The sequence below is a fragment of the Lolium perenne genome, chromosome 2 (genome assembly GCF_019359855.2).
Source record: "Lolium perenne isolate Kyuss_39 chromosome 2, Kyuss_2.0, whole genome shotgun sequence".
In the NCBI taxonomy this organism is placed as follows: domain Eukaryota; kingdom Viridiplantae; phylum Streptophyta; class Magnoliopsida; order Poales; family Poaceae; genus Lolium; species Lolium perenne.
In genome coordinates, this window is record NC_067245.2 from 262,696,893 (window position 1) to 262,708,164 (window position 11,272).

Consider the following 11,272-nt stretch of genomic DNA (forward strand, 5'->3'; position numbering starts at 1 on the left):
GAAACCCCCTACTTGTTCTTGGATTTCTTTAGTTGACAACTTTCTTGTTAATGGACTGTTTGCTGAGTAGTTAGCGCATTGCACTAATTACTGTCTGGTACACCGTTTTTCGAACAGACGCTGTTTTTTTTTAAGATGCTTCTCTGTTAAGCTCATACATTGTATTCCGGCATGCTCCAAATGCTAAGAATGATAGCTTATGCCTTTTGCATATGGTCTTCTGTTTTCATTCATCTTTATAGCATTGCATCGAAATTTTCATATGCTTTGATAGGACTGCATGGAGATCAGCAATCCATGTGCCGGAATCTTGGTTTACTTTTTTTTTTTTCCTTTTTCTTGTTTTAGTTTCCTTTTATTTATGTTGGGTTTCATATCTAGCCTACCCCAACTTGCTTTGGAAAAAAGCTTTGATGTTGTTGTTGCTGTATTATTTTTTCTGAAACAGAATAAGCTGCTCCTTTTTATTAAAAAAAAAGTGAAATAGTGGTCTTGCTTTTAAAGTGACATTGAATTGGCTATAGGTGGCAGCAACATTCCAAGGGCAAGGCATTGGTTGGGGCTCTATCCATTTAGTTACTCTTTTGTGGTTGAAGTATTTGCCTGTGACCCTGAGTCTGTCTTTTTCACTATATATTTTCTTATTTCTTTTACTATTCAAGTGCTCAATTTTTTTGTATGGTATCCTTAAAATGTCACATGTTTGTTCTATTTCTGCTGGATTTAAATTTCCTTCTCCAACACCCTAAAATTTGACGAAGAAAACAATAACGCGTGGATGTGAGTCTGAACGGCAGATCCAGAGGTAGCAATTTACCCATGCCGTGCAAGACAAGTAGGCAACCATGATAAGGTTTGAGGGAAAAGGAGGCAAGGCTTCTCTTGACTCGTCGTAGTTGTGCTTGGGAAGCCCCCATAACCTCACATTCTGTCTTTTTTATCAGTCTAATAAAGTAGCAAGGCATCATGGGAGAGATATAGCACAGATGCATGCCCCAGAAGACCAGCATTGGACTTTGCCACTTTCCTGGATTCCAATGCCCTGATGGATGGACGTCAAGGGCAGGGAACAACGTGAAAAGGGGGAAGCCAGTTTGTTGCTTGTCTAGACATCCTTGCTAATTGCCCAGAACTTTGTCAAAAAGAATTGGGCCGCTGGTTGCTGCTTGAGTCGGGGTAATCCCAATGTCTCGTGATACTAGTTTAACTACTGGGGCAACTGATTATAGAATATATGTCTAATCATTATAGATCATGCCTCCTCTTTGATGATGATCATCTCACACCTTTACCTTTTCCACTGTTCACGCATGCATCGTACTGCTACTAGAGCAGAAAGCATCTATAGAAGGGAATATGAAAAATTATGATGAGACGAAGAGGAATTTTGTGACTCTAAACTGCTGCACCTACGTTGATTATTAAAGTCATCACCTTGTCTAAAATACTCTGAATCCACTTTCAGCCATTGCAATTTTTGGGAAGAGGCTAGGCCAATTAATGACACTTTTTTTTGGGTCACATGAGACCCATGAACTATCATTCATACCATATCATCTGATCATGAAACTGGAGGTGCAGGTGCGCAGGCGGTGCATGGAAGCTGTTACTGGGAATCTGCTTGCAGAATTGGGCAGTGTCCGAGCATGAGAATCCTATGACTACGATACTGCTGCGAAGTGCTAATTGCATGCGCACAGGATGCATCATTGTCCAGGTCCGTGATTTGTTTCAGCCTTCCAGGCCAGGCCATCTTGGAATTTTGTTCCTTCTCTTTTCTGCTGCACGTCCTGGTTTTGACATGTCCCCTTCGGCACTTCGTCAGAGTCAGGTCACTTCAATTCGGAATTATTGTTTGATAAACATCTTTTTGGTCTCTTTTTTTACGTACCTCTTTATATGATGGCAATTTTTTATTGCAGCAAACAGCATATGTACACAGTTCCTGGGTAGTAATTTCATTTTGCTCAATTGCTGAGCATGTGTAGTACTCTAAAAATGATCAGGTAACTCGTTAATGAAAATACTAATCAGATAAACCTCACTGTCGTAAGCAATCATCAGACCCGTCCCTTCATGAGCTATACATTTTTTTTGCGGGCACCTTCATGAGCTATACGACTATCTAAAACCGTACAGCGACACAAGGTGGTGGATCCAAAAGTTAGTCTTCAGGAAACCAATTGTGTTCCGGTCAATACACAAAACTACACCAGCTATAGCTAGCCTAGAAAGCAAGACCTGCGCTAGGACGATGGCATGTGGCCATCAGGGATTAGGGGGCGATAAAGGTTAGCAAGAGAGGACATCCTTTTGTAGGTCGACTTGACGAATTGTCTGCCTGTCCCGGCAACAACCGCCGCGTTGTGCGGCACGGGCAATCAAGCACCTTATCGTATCCAATTCCACCTATGCGTGCTAGATCATCTTGATTAGTACGTACTACGTAAGTTAGCTAATTATAGCTCTCACTAACGCCATTACCTGACCACGAGAGGTGGTGTTGCTGTGCGCACTTGGTACGACGGATACCCGAAGGAGACGCATTGATTTTGGGATGTGACCTGCTCCTCTTGTTTTGTTAGGCTAACTCGTTCTATTGGCTTGTGAGCTTAGGTTAGGTTGGCATTAGAATGTGTGAAATGGTATTGGTTCTGCAGGTTTTTTTAAAGGATTTTTGGGTGCAGAATTCCAAGTTGTGGATCATGTATGGATTTTAGACTACTCATAGTGGGAAGTAACATTGGTAGTTGTCAAGCTTCATGCACTAGCTAACACAACCAAAAATCCGAAAAACAGAAGAGAAGAGGAGGTCAACACGTGGAAAACAGAATATCACACGTATAAATGATCGTATACGCGGCGGACATAGGATGGTCAAATATTGCGGAAGCTAGGACTCGAACTTGAGACCTTAGGCTCTGATACCATGTCAAGCTTCATGCACTAGCCAACGCAACCAAAATTTCGAACTGATGGAAAGGGCTAGGCAATCCACTTATATATCTCAACAGTAGTAACATCAGCCACATGCAATCCCAACTAAGCACTTTGATGACATGGCATGTTATTAATTGAGAAAAGAAAGGATAGTGGTAACTAGCTATGTTACCATCACATCACACTTTACAAGGAAAAATGAGTCTACAAAATAATAAATGGGGCATTATATGTTACTGCACCTATGATACTACCTACTATGGAGGTACTAACATAGACTAGTAACATGTGCATATTAGTTCCCACTATGAGTAGCCTTAGAGAGGGAAAGAAAGTAAGATGTGTTAGGGCAATATGCTTGTTGTATTACCAAGGGGCCAAAGGCCACAATATATAGTACATGTACATGTGCACATATGCAGAAAGCCCCCTAACATATGGGGAAACTACAATAGACAGATATATACATCTAACACCCCCCCTCAAACTCATGGTGGATCCACAACACTGAGTTTGGAGAGTAAGAAATCATGCTGCGCTCGAGTCTGTGCCTTCGTAAAGAAATCCGCCAACTGCAAATCTGAAGGCACATAATGAACCGCAACAACATCATTCTGTACCTGTGCACGTGTGTAAAAAGCATCAACGCCGATATGCTTGGTCATCTCATGCTTGACCGGATCACGTGCAATACTGATAGCACCTGTACTGTCAGACAAAAGTGGAGTGGGTGTCGTAACAGAGACCCCAAAATCTGCAAGCAACCACCATAACCAAGTCACCTCAGCAATCAACAAAGCCATAGCCCGCAACTCAGCCTCAACACTCGAACGAGAAACTGCGACCTGTTTCTTCGTCTTCCAAGCAACAAGCGAACCACCAAGAAACACACAGTAAGCAGAAAGCGAACGACGATCCGTAGGATCACTTGCCCACGTAGCATCCGAATAGCACTGGAGCTGGAGAGAGCTGGAACTGGGAACAAAAGGCGACGAGTGATCGTGCCACGAAGATAACGAAGAACACGGAGGAGATGACTATAGTGAACAATGGTAGGAGCTGAGACAAACTGACTCAGAATATGAACAGGATAAGAAATATCAGGACGAGTGACAGCAAGATAAACAAGACTCCCAACAAGATGGCGATAACGGGTGGGATCAGGAAGAGGATCACCATCAGTAGGACGAAACTTAACATTAAGCGCCATAGGAGTATCGACTGTCCGCTCATCCCCAAGAGCAGCACGAGCAAGAAGATCCCGAATGTACTATTTCTGAGAGATAGAAAGCCATCAGAAGTGGAGGAAACCTCAGTGCCAAGAAAATAGCGAAGAAGACCAAGATCAGTCATAAGAAACTGATCACGAAGACGAGCCTTGACGAAGGCAATATACTCAGGATCATCACCAGTAATGATCGTATCATCAACATAGAGAAGAAGAAGAGTACGTCCACGAGGAGAAGTGTGAACGAAAAGTGCTGGATCATGAAGACTAGGAGAGAAACCAGCAGCAGTCACCACAGAGGCGAAGCGCTCAAACCAGGCACGAGGGGCCTGTTTGAGACCATAGAGAGAATGTCGAAGACGACAAACCATCCCATCGGGAACAGAATACCCAGGAGGAGGCTGCATGTAAACCTCCTCACTCAACTCGCCATTAAGAAAAGCATTCTGAACATCAAGCTGGGAGACAGACCAGCGGCGAACAGAAGCAACAGCAAGAAGGGTACGCACAGTAGTCATAAGAGCCACATGGGCAAAAGTCTCATCATACTCACGGCCGTGCTCCTGCTGAAAGCCACGAGCCACAAGACGCGCTTTATAGCGCTCAAGAGATCCATCAGAGCGAGTCTTAATTTTATAGACCCACTTACACGTGATAGGACGAACACCAGAAGGGGGAGAAACAAGATCCCAAGTGCCAGTGCGCTCAAGCGTAGCGATCTCCTCAGCCATGGCAAGCTGCCATTCAGGATGACGCTCGGCATCCCGATAAGAAGTCGGCTCGGAAACTACAGAGAGACCATACTGACTAGGAGAGTAACGAGCTGGAGCACGACGCTGACGGACAGGTCGTGAAGGGGGAAGGTCATCAGCGGAGGACAACTCATCAGAAGAAGAGGAAGAAGGGACATCATCAGAAGGATCCGAAGCCGGAGAACGAGGAGTACTAGGTGGACTAGACGGAGGAGAGGATGACGCCGAAGGGGGCGCATCAGGACTAGGAGGGGGAGGAGACGGGATAGCAGGGGGTGCATCCGGAAAAAAAGAAGGAAAGAGATATCATCCGCCGGGTAAGTACCTGAGGTGGGACGAGGATAGAAGGGACGCGTCTCATCAAACGTGACATCACGAGAGATGCGCATCCGACGACCAACGGGGTCCCAACAGCGATAGCCCTTATGCTCATCAGTGTATCCGAGAAAAACACACTCAACAGACTGAGCGGTCAGCTTGGTGCGATCGCGAGGAGGGAGAAGATCATAGCAAACGCAACCAAATAAACGAAGTGTCGAGTAATCTGGAGAGCAACCAGAAAGACGTTCGAGAGGAATGCCACCTTGAAGGGCAGCAGAAGGCTGAATGTTAATGAGGTAAGTCGACGTAGCGACAGCCTCAGCCCAGAAATGCGGCGGAAGAGAGGAAGCAATCATCATAGCACGGGTAGTCTCAAGAATATGACGATGCTTCACTCGGCGGCACCATTTTGAGCATGGGCGCCGGAACACGAGAACTGGGCAAGGGTGCCCTGCTCAGCAAGAACACCACGCAGGTGCTGGGAGATATACTCTCCTGCAGAGTCAACACGAAACACACGAACATGCGTGGAATACTGAGTACGAACCATGGCTGCAAAACGCTGATAAATAGAAATCACCTCACTGCGAGAGTGCATAAGAAACAACCAGGTGTATCGTGAAAAATCATCAATAAACAAAATATAGTATCGATGACCCCCTTTAGAAGGAAAGGGAGCCGGACCCCAAACATCCGAATGAACTAAATCAAAAGGTCGCTGAGATACAGACGCACTAGTAGGATAGGGAAGCTGAATCCCTTTGCCTAGCCTACAACCCTGACACGAATGCAAAGACACATCTCCTGAGACAGACCCCAGAAGACCACGACGAACTAATGACGATAAACGGGAGCCACAGAGGTGACCCAGCCGATGATGCCACTGCTGAAAAGATCCAGTGATAGAAGCAGCAACCGCAGGAGAACTAGCAGATGAAGTGGCAGCAGAAGGAACGCGAAGCCAGTCTAACTCCCAGAGCCACGGGGACTCAAGGCTGCGAGGGCCAGCTCCAACCAGGGCCTGTGTACGGCGGTCCTGAACAACACAAGAATCAGCGTCAAGAATGACGCGACAATCAGAATCAGTAAGCTGACTAGCGGAAAACAGGTTCATCTTAAGACTAGGAACATGAGAAACATCAGGAACAGAGAAAGAGGTAGTAGAAAGGGTGCCTCGACTGGAAACAGGGAGAGTGGTACCATCAGCCGTGATAACACGAACAGAAGAAACAAGAGAGCGAAGAGCAGAAAGAATAGAAGACGCAGAGGTCATATGAAAAGAAGCTCCAGAATCCAGATACCACGGGGATGACGTACCTGACTGTGTGGAAGGTGGTGGTCGCGCGGTGCCAGAAGAGCCAGGCACAGAACCAGCAGTACCCGTCGAGGAAGAGCCTGTACCAGCGAGCAGACCACGAAGACCACGGATAATGTCCTGATCAGAGAGCGCAACAGCAGAAGATCCTGAAGAACCAGTCGGACGATGAGTATGCTGCGGCGGGCGTAAGCTGGGATCCCTCTGCCAGCAAGTATAGATAGTGTGGCCAGTCCTGCCACAGTAGGTGCAAGGAGGTGATGTCGAACCACGAGGCTGCTGGGGCTGACGCTGACTCTGGAATGGAGGAGTAGGAAGTATCGGCTGTGCCGGAGGCCGCAACGAAGCCGACGGCATAGGAGGTCCACGAGAAGACGGTACAGAAGGGCCACGAGCAGCAAGAACAGAGGGAACCTCAAGAAGACCACCACCACGAAGACGAGTCTCCTCAGCACGAAGCTCAGCAAGGACCTCAGAGAGCGGAACACGACCACGGGCAAGCAGCTGGGCCCGGCGCGGCTCATGTTGGAGATATGCCCAAGAGGCAATAATAAAAGTGGTTATTATATATATCTTTATGTTTATGATGAATGTTTATATACCATGCTATAATTGTATTAACCGAAACATTGATACATGTGTGATATGTAAACAACAAAGAGTCCCTAGTATGCCTCTTAACTAGCTTGTTGATTAATGGATGATTAGTTTCATAATCATGAACATTGGATGTTATTAATAACAAGGTTATATCATTATATGAATGATGTAATGGACACACCCAATTAAGCGTAGCATAAGATCACGTCATTAAGTTATTTGCTATAAGCTTTCGATACATAGTTACCTAGTCCTTATGACCATGAGATCATGTAAATCACTTATACCGGAAAGGTACTTTGATTACATCAAATGCCACTGCGTAAATGGGTGGTTATAAAGATGGGATTAAATATCCGGAAAGTATGAGTTGAGGCATATGGATCAACAGTGGGATTTGTCCATCCCGATGACGGATAGATATACTCTGGGCCCTCTCGGTGGAATGTCGTCTAATGTCTTGCAAGCATATGAATAAGTTCATAAGAGACCACATACCACGGTACGAGTAAAGAGTACTTGTCAGGAGACGAGGTTGAACAAGGTATAGAGTGATACCGATGATCAAACCTCGGACAAGTAAAATATCGCGTGACAAAGGGAATTGGTATCGTATGTGAATGGTTCATTCGATCACTAAATTCATCGTTGAATATGTGGGAGCCATTATGGATCTCCAGATCCCGCTATTGGTTATTGGTCGGAGAGAGTTCTCAACCATGTCCACATAGTTCGCGAACCGTAGGGTGACACACTTAAGGTTTGATGTTGAAATGGTAGAACTTGAATATGGAATGGAGTTCGAAGTATTGTTCGAAGTCTCGGATGGGATCCCGGACATCACGAGGAGTTCCGGAATGGTCCGGAGAATAAGATTCATATATAGGAAGTCATTTTATGAGTTTGAAAATGATCCGGTGCATTTATGGAAGGTGCTAGAAGGTTCTAGAATATTCCGGAAGAAAGTCACTTTGGAAGGCGGAGTCCCGAAGGGACTCCACCACCATGGCCGGCCAACCCTAGGGGGAGGAGTCCCAGGTGGACTCCACCTATGGTGGCCGGCCACCCCCTCCCAAGGGAAGGTGGGAATCCCACCTCTAGTGGGAGTCCTAGCTTGGGTAGGTTTCATGTGATATGGAAGGTTTTGGTTTGGGGTCTTATTCGAAGACTTGTAGACCAACTCTTGGGTGTTCCACCTATATAATGAGGGCCAAGGGAAGGGGGCCGGCCACCCCAAACACCACAAGGTGGCCGCACCCCTATAGTGGCCGGCACCCCCCTCTCCCCAAACCCTAGCCGCCCTACTCCTCCTTCTTCCCCGCACGCTTAGCGAAGCTCCGCCGGGATTCTCCACCACCACCGACACCACGCCGTCGTGCTGCCGGATTCAAGAGGAGCTACTACTTCCGCTGCCCGCTGGAACGGGGAGGTGGACGTCGTCTTCATCAACAACCGAACGTGTGACCGAGTACGGAGGTGCTGCCCGTTCGTGGCGCCGTGATCAAGATCTTCTACGCGCTTTTGCAAGCGGCAAGTGAACGTCTACCGTAGCAACAAGAGCCTCATCTTGTAGGCTTTGGAAATCTTCAAGGGTGAGTCTCGATCATCCCCTCGTTGCTACCGTCTTCTAGATTGCATCTTGGCTTGGATTGCGTGTTCGCGGTAGGAAATTTTTTGGTTTCTATGCAACGTTATCCTACAGTGGAATCAGAGCCGTGTCTATGCATAGATGGTTGCACGAGTAGAACACAATGGTTTGTGGGCGTTGATGCTTATGTTGTCTTTAGTTTGAGTACTTTGCATCTTTGTGGCATAGTGGGATGAAGCGGCTCGGGCTAACTTTACATGACCGCGTTCATGAGATTTGCTCCACGCTCGACATGCAACTTGTATTGCATAAGTGGCTTTGCGGGTGTCTGTCTCTCCCACTATAGTGAAGATTCAATTTACTCTTCTATTGACAACACTATTATCACCGTTGTGGTTCATGTTAGATTAGATCTCTCTCGAAAACTCTAAACCACGTAAAATATGCAAACCAAATTAGAGAAGTCTAACTTGTTTTTGCAGGGTTTGGTGATGTGATACGGCCATAATGTGATGATGAATATGTATGAGATGATCATTATTGTATTGTGGCAACCGGCAGGAGCCTTATGGTTGTCTTTAAATTTCATGTTGAGTAGTATTTCAAAGAAGTTGTAATAGTTGCTACATGGGAGAACAATCATGAAGACGGCGCCATTGACCTTGACGCTACGCCGACGATGATGGAGATCATGCCCGATGATGATGGAGATCATGTCCGTGCTTTGGAGATGAAGATCAAAGGCGCAAAGACAAAAGGGCCATATCATATCACATATGAACTGCATGTGATGTTAATCCTTTTATGCATCTTATTTTGCTTAGATCGCGACGGTAGCATTATAAGATGATCCCTCTCACTGAAATATCAAGATAATAAAGTGTTCATCCTTAGTAGCACCGTTGCCAAGACTTGTCATTTCGAAGCATCTCGTGATGATCGGGTGTGATAGAATCAACAAGTGCATACAACGGGTGCAAGCCAGTTTTGCACATGCGGATACTAAGGTGGCCTTGACGAGCCTAGCATGTACAGACATGGTCTCGGAACACGTGATACCGAAAGGTAGAGCATGAATCATATGATTGATATGATGAACACTTTGAGTGTTCGCCATTGAAATTACATCTTGTCTCGTGATGATCGGACTTAGGTGTGGTGGATTTGGTTCGTGTGATTGATACGTCTCAAACGTATCTATAATTTCTTATGTTCCATGCTACTTTTATGATGATACTCACATGTTTTATACACATTATATGTCATTATTATGCATTTTCCGGCACTAACCTATTAACGAGATGCCGAAGAGCCGATTCTTGTTTCTGCTGTTTTTGGTTTCAGAAATCCTAGTAAGGAAATATTCTCGGAATTGGACGAAATCAACGCCCAGGGTCCTATTTTGCCACGAAGCTTCCAGAAGACCGAAGAGTCAACGAAGTGGGGCCACGAGGTGGCCAGGAGGGTAGGCGGCGCGGCCCCACCCTTGGTCGCGCCGACATGTCTCCTGGGCCCCTCGCGACGCCCTCTGACCTGCCCTTCCGCCTACTTAAAGCCTTCGTCGCGAAACCCCCAGTACCGAGAGCCACGATACGGAAAACCTTCCAGAGACGCCGCCGCTGCCAATCCCATCTCGGGGGATTCAGGAGATCGCCTCCGGCACCCTGCCGGAGAGGGGAATCATCTCCCGGAGGACTCTACACCGCCATGGTCGCCTCCGGATTGATGAGTGAGTAGTTCACCCCTGGACTATGGGTCCATAGCAGTAGCTAGATGGTTGTCTTCTCCTCATTGTGCTTTATTGTCGGATCTTGTGAGCTGCCTAACATGATCAAGATCATCTATCTGTAATGCTATATGTTGTGTTTGTTGGGATCCGATGGATAGAGAATACTATGTTATGTTGATTATCAATCTATTACCTATGTGTTGTTTATGATCTTGCATGCTCTCCGTTATTAGTAGAGGCTCTGGCCAAGTTTTTACTCTTAACTCCAAGAGTGAGTATTTATGCTCGATAGTGGGTTCATGCCTCCATTAAATCTGGGACAGTGACAGAAAGTTCTAAGGTTGTGGATGTGCTGTTGCCACTAGGGATAAAACATTGATGCTATGTCCGAGGATGTAGTTATTGATTACATTATGCATCATACTTAATGCAATTGTCTGTTGTTTGCAACTTAATACTGGAAGGGGTTCGGATGATAACCTGAAGGTGGACTTTTTAGGCATAGATGCATGCTGGATAGCGGTCTATGTACTTTGTCGTAATGCCCAATTGAATCTCACCATACTCATCATGTCATGTATGTGCATTGTCATGCCCTCTCTATTTGTCAATTGCCCAACTGTAATTTGTTTACCCAACATGCTATTTATCTTATGGGAGAGACACCTCTAGTGAACTGTGGATCCCGGTCCATTCTTTTAATCGAATACAATCTACTGCAATACTTGTTTTACTGTTTTCTGCAAACAATCATCATCCACACTATACATCTAATCCTTTGTTACAGCAAGCCGGTGAG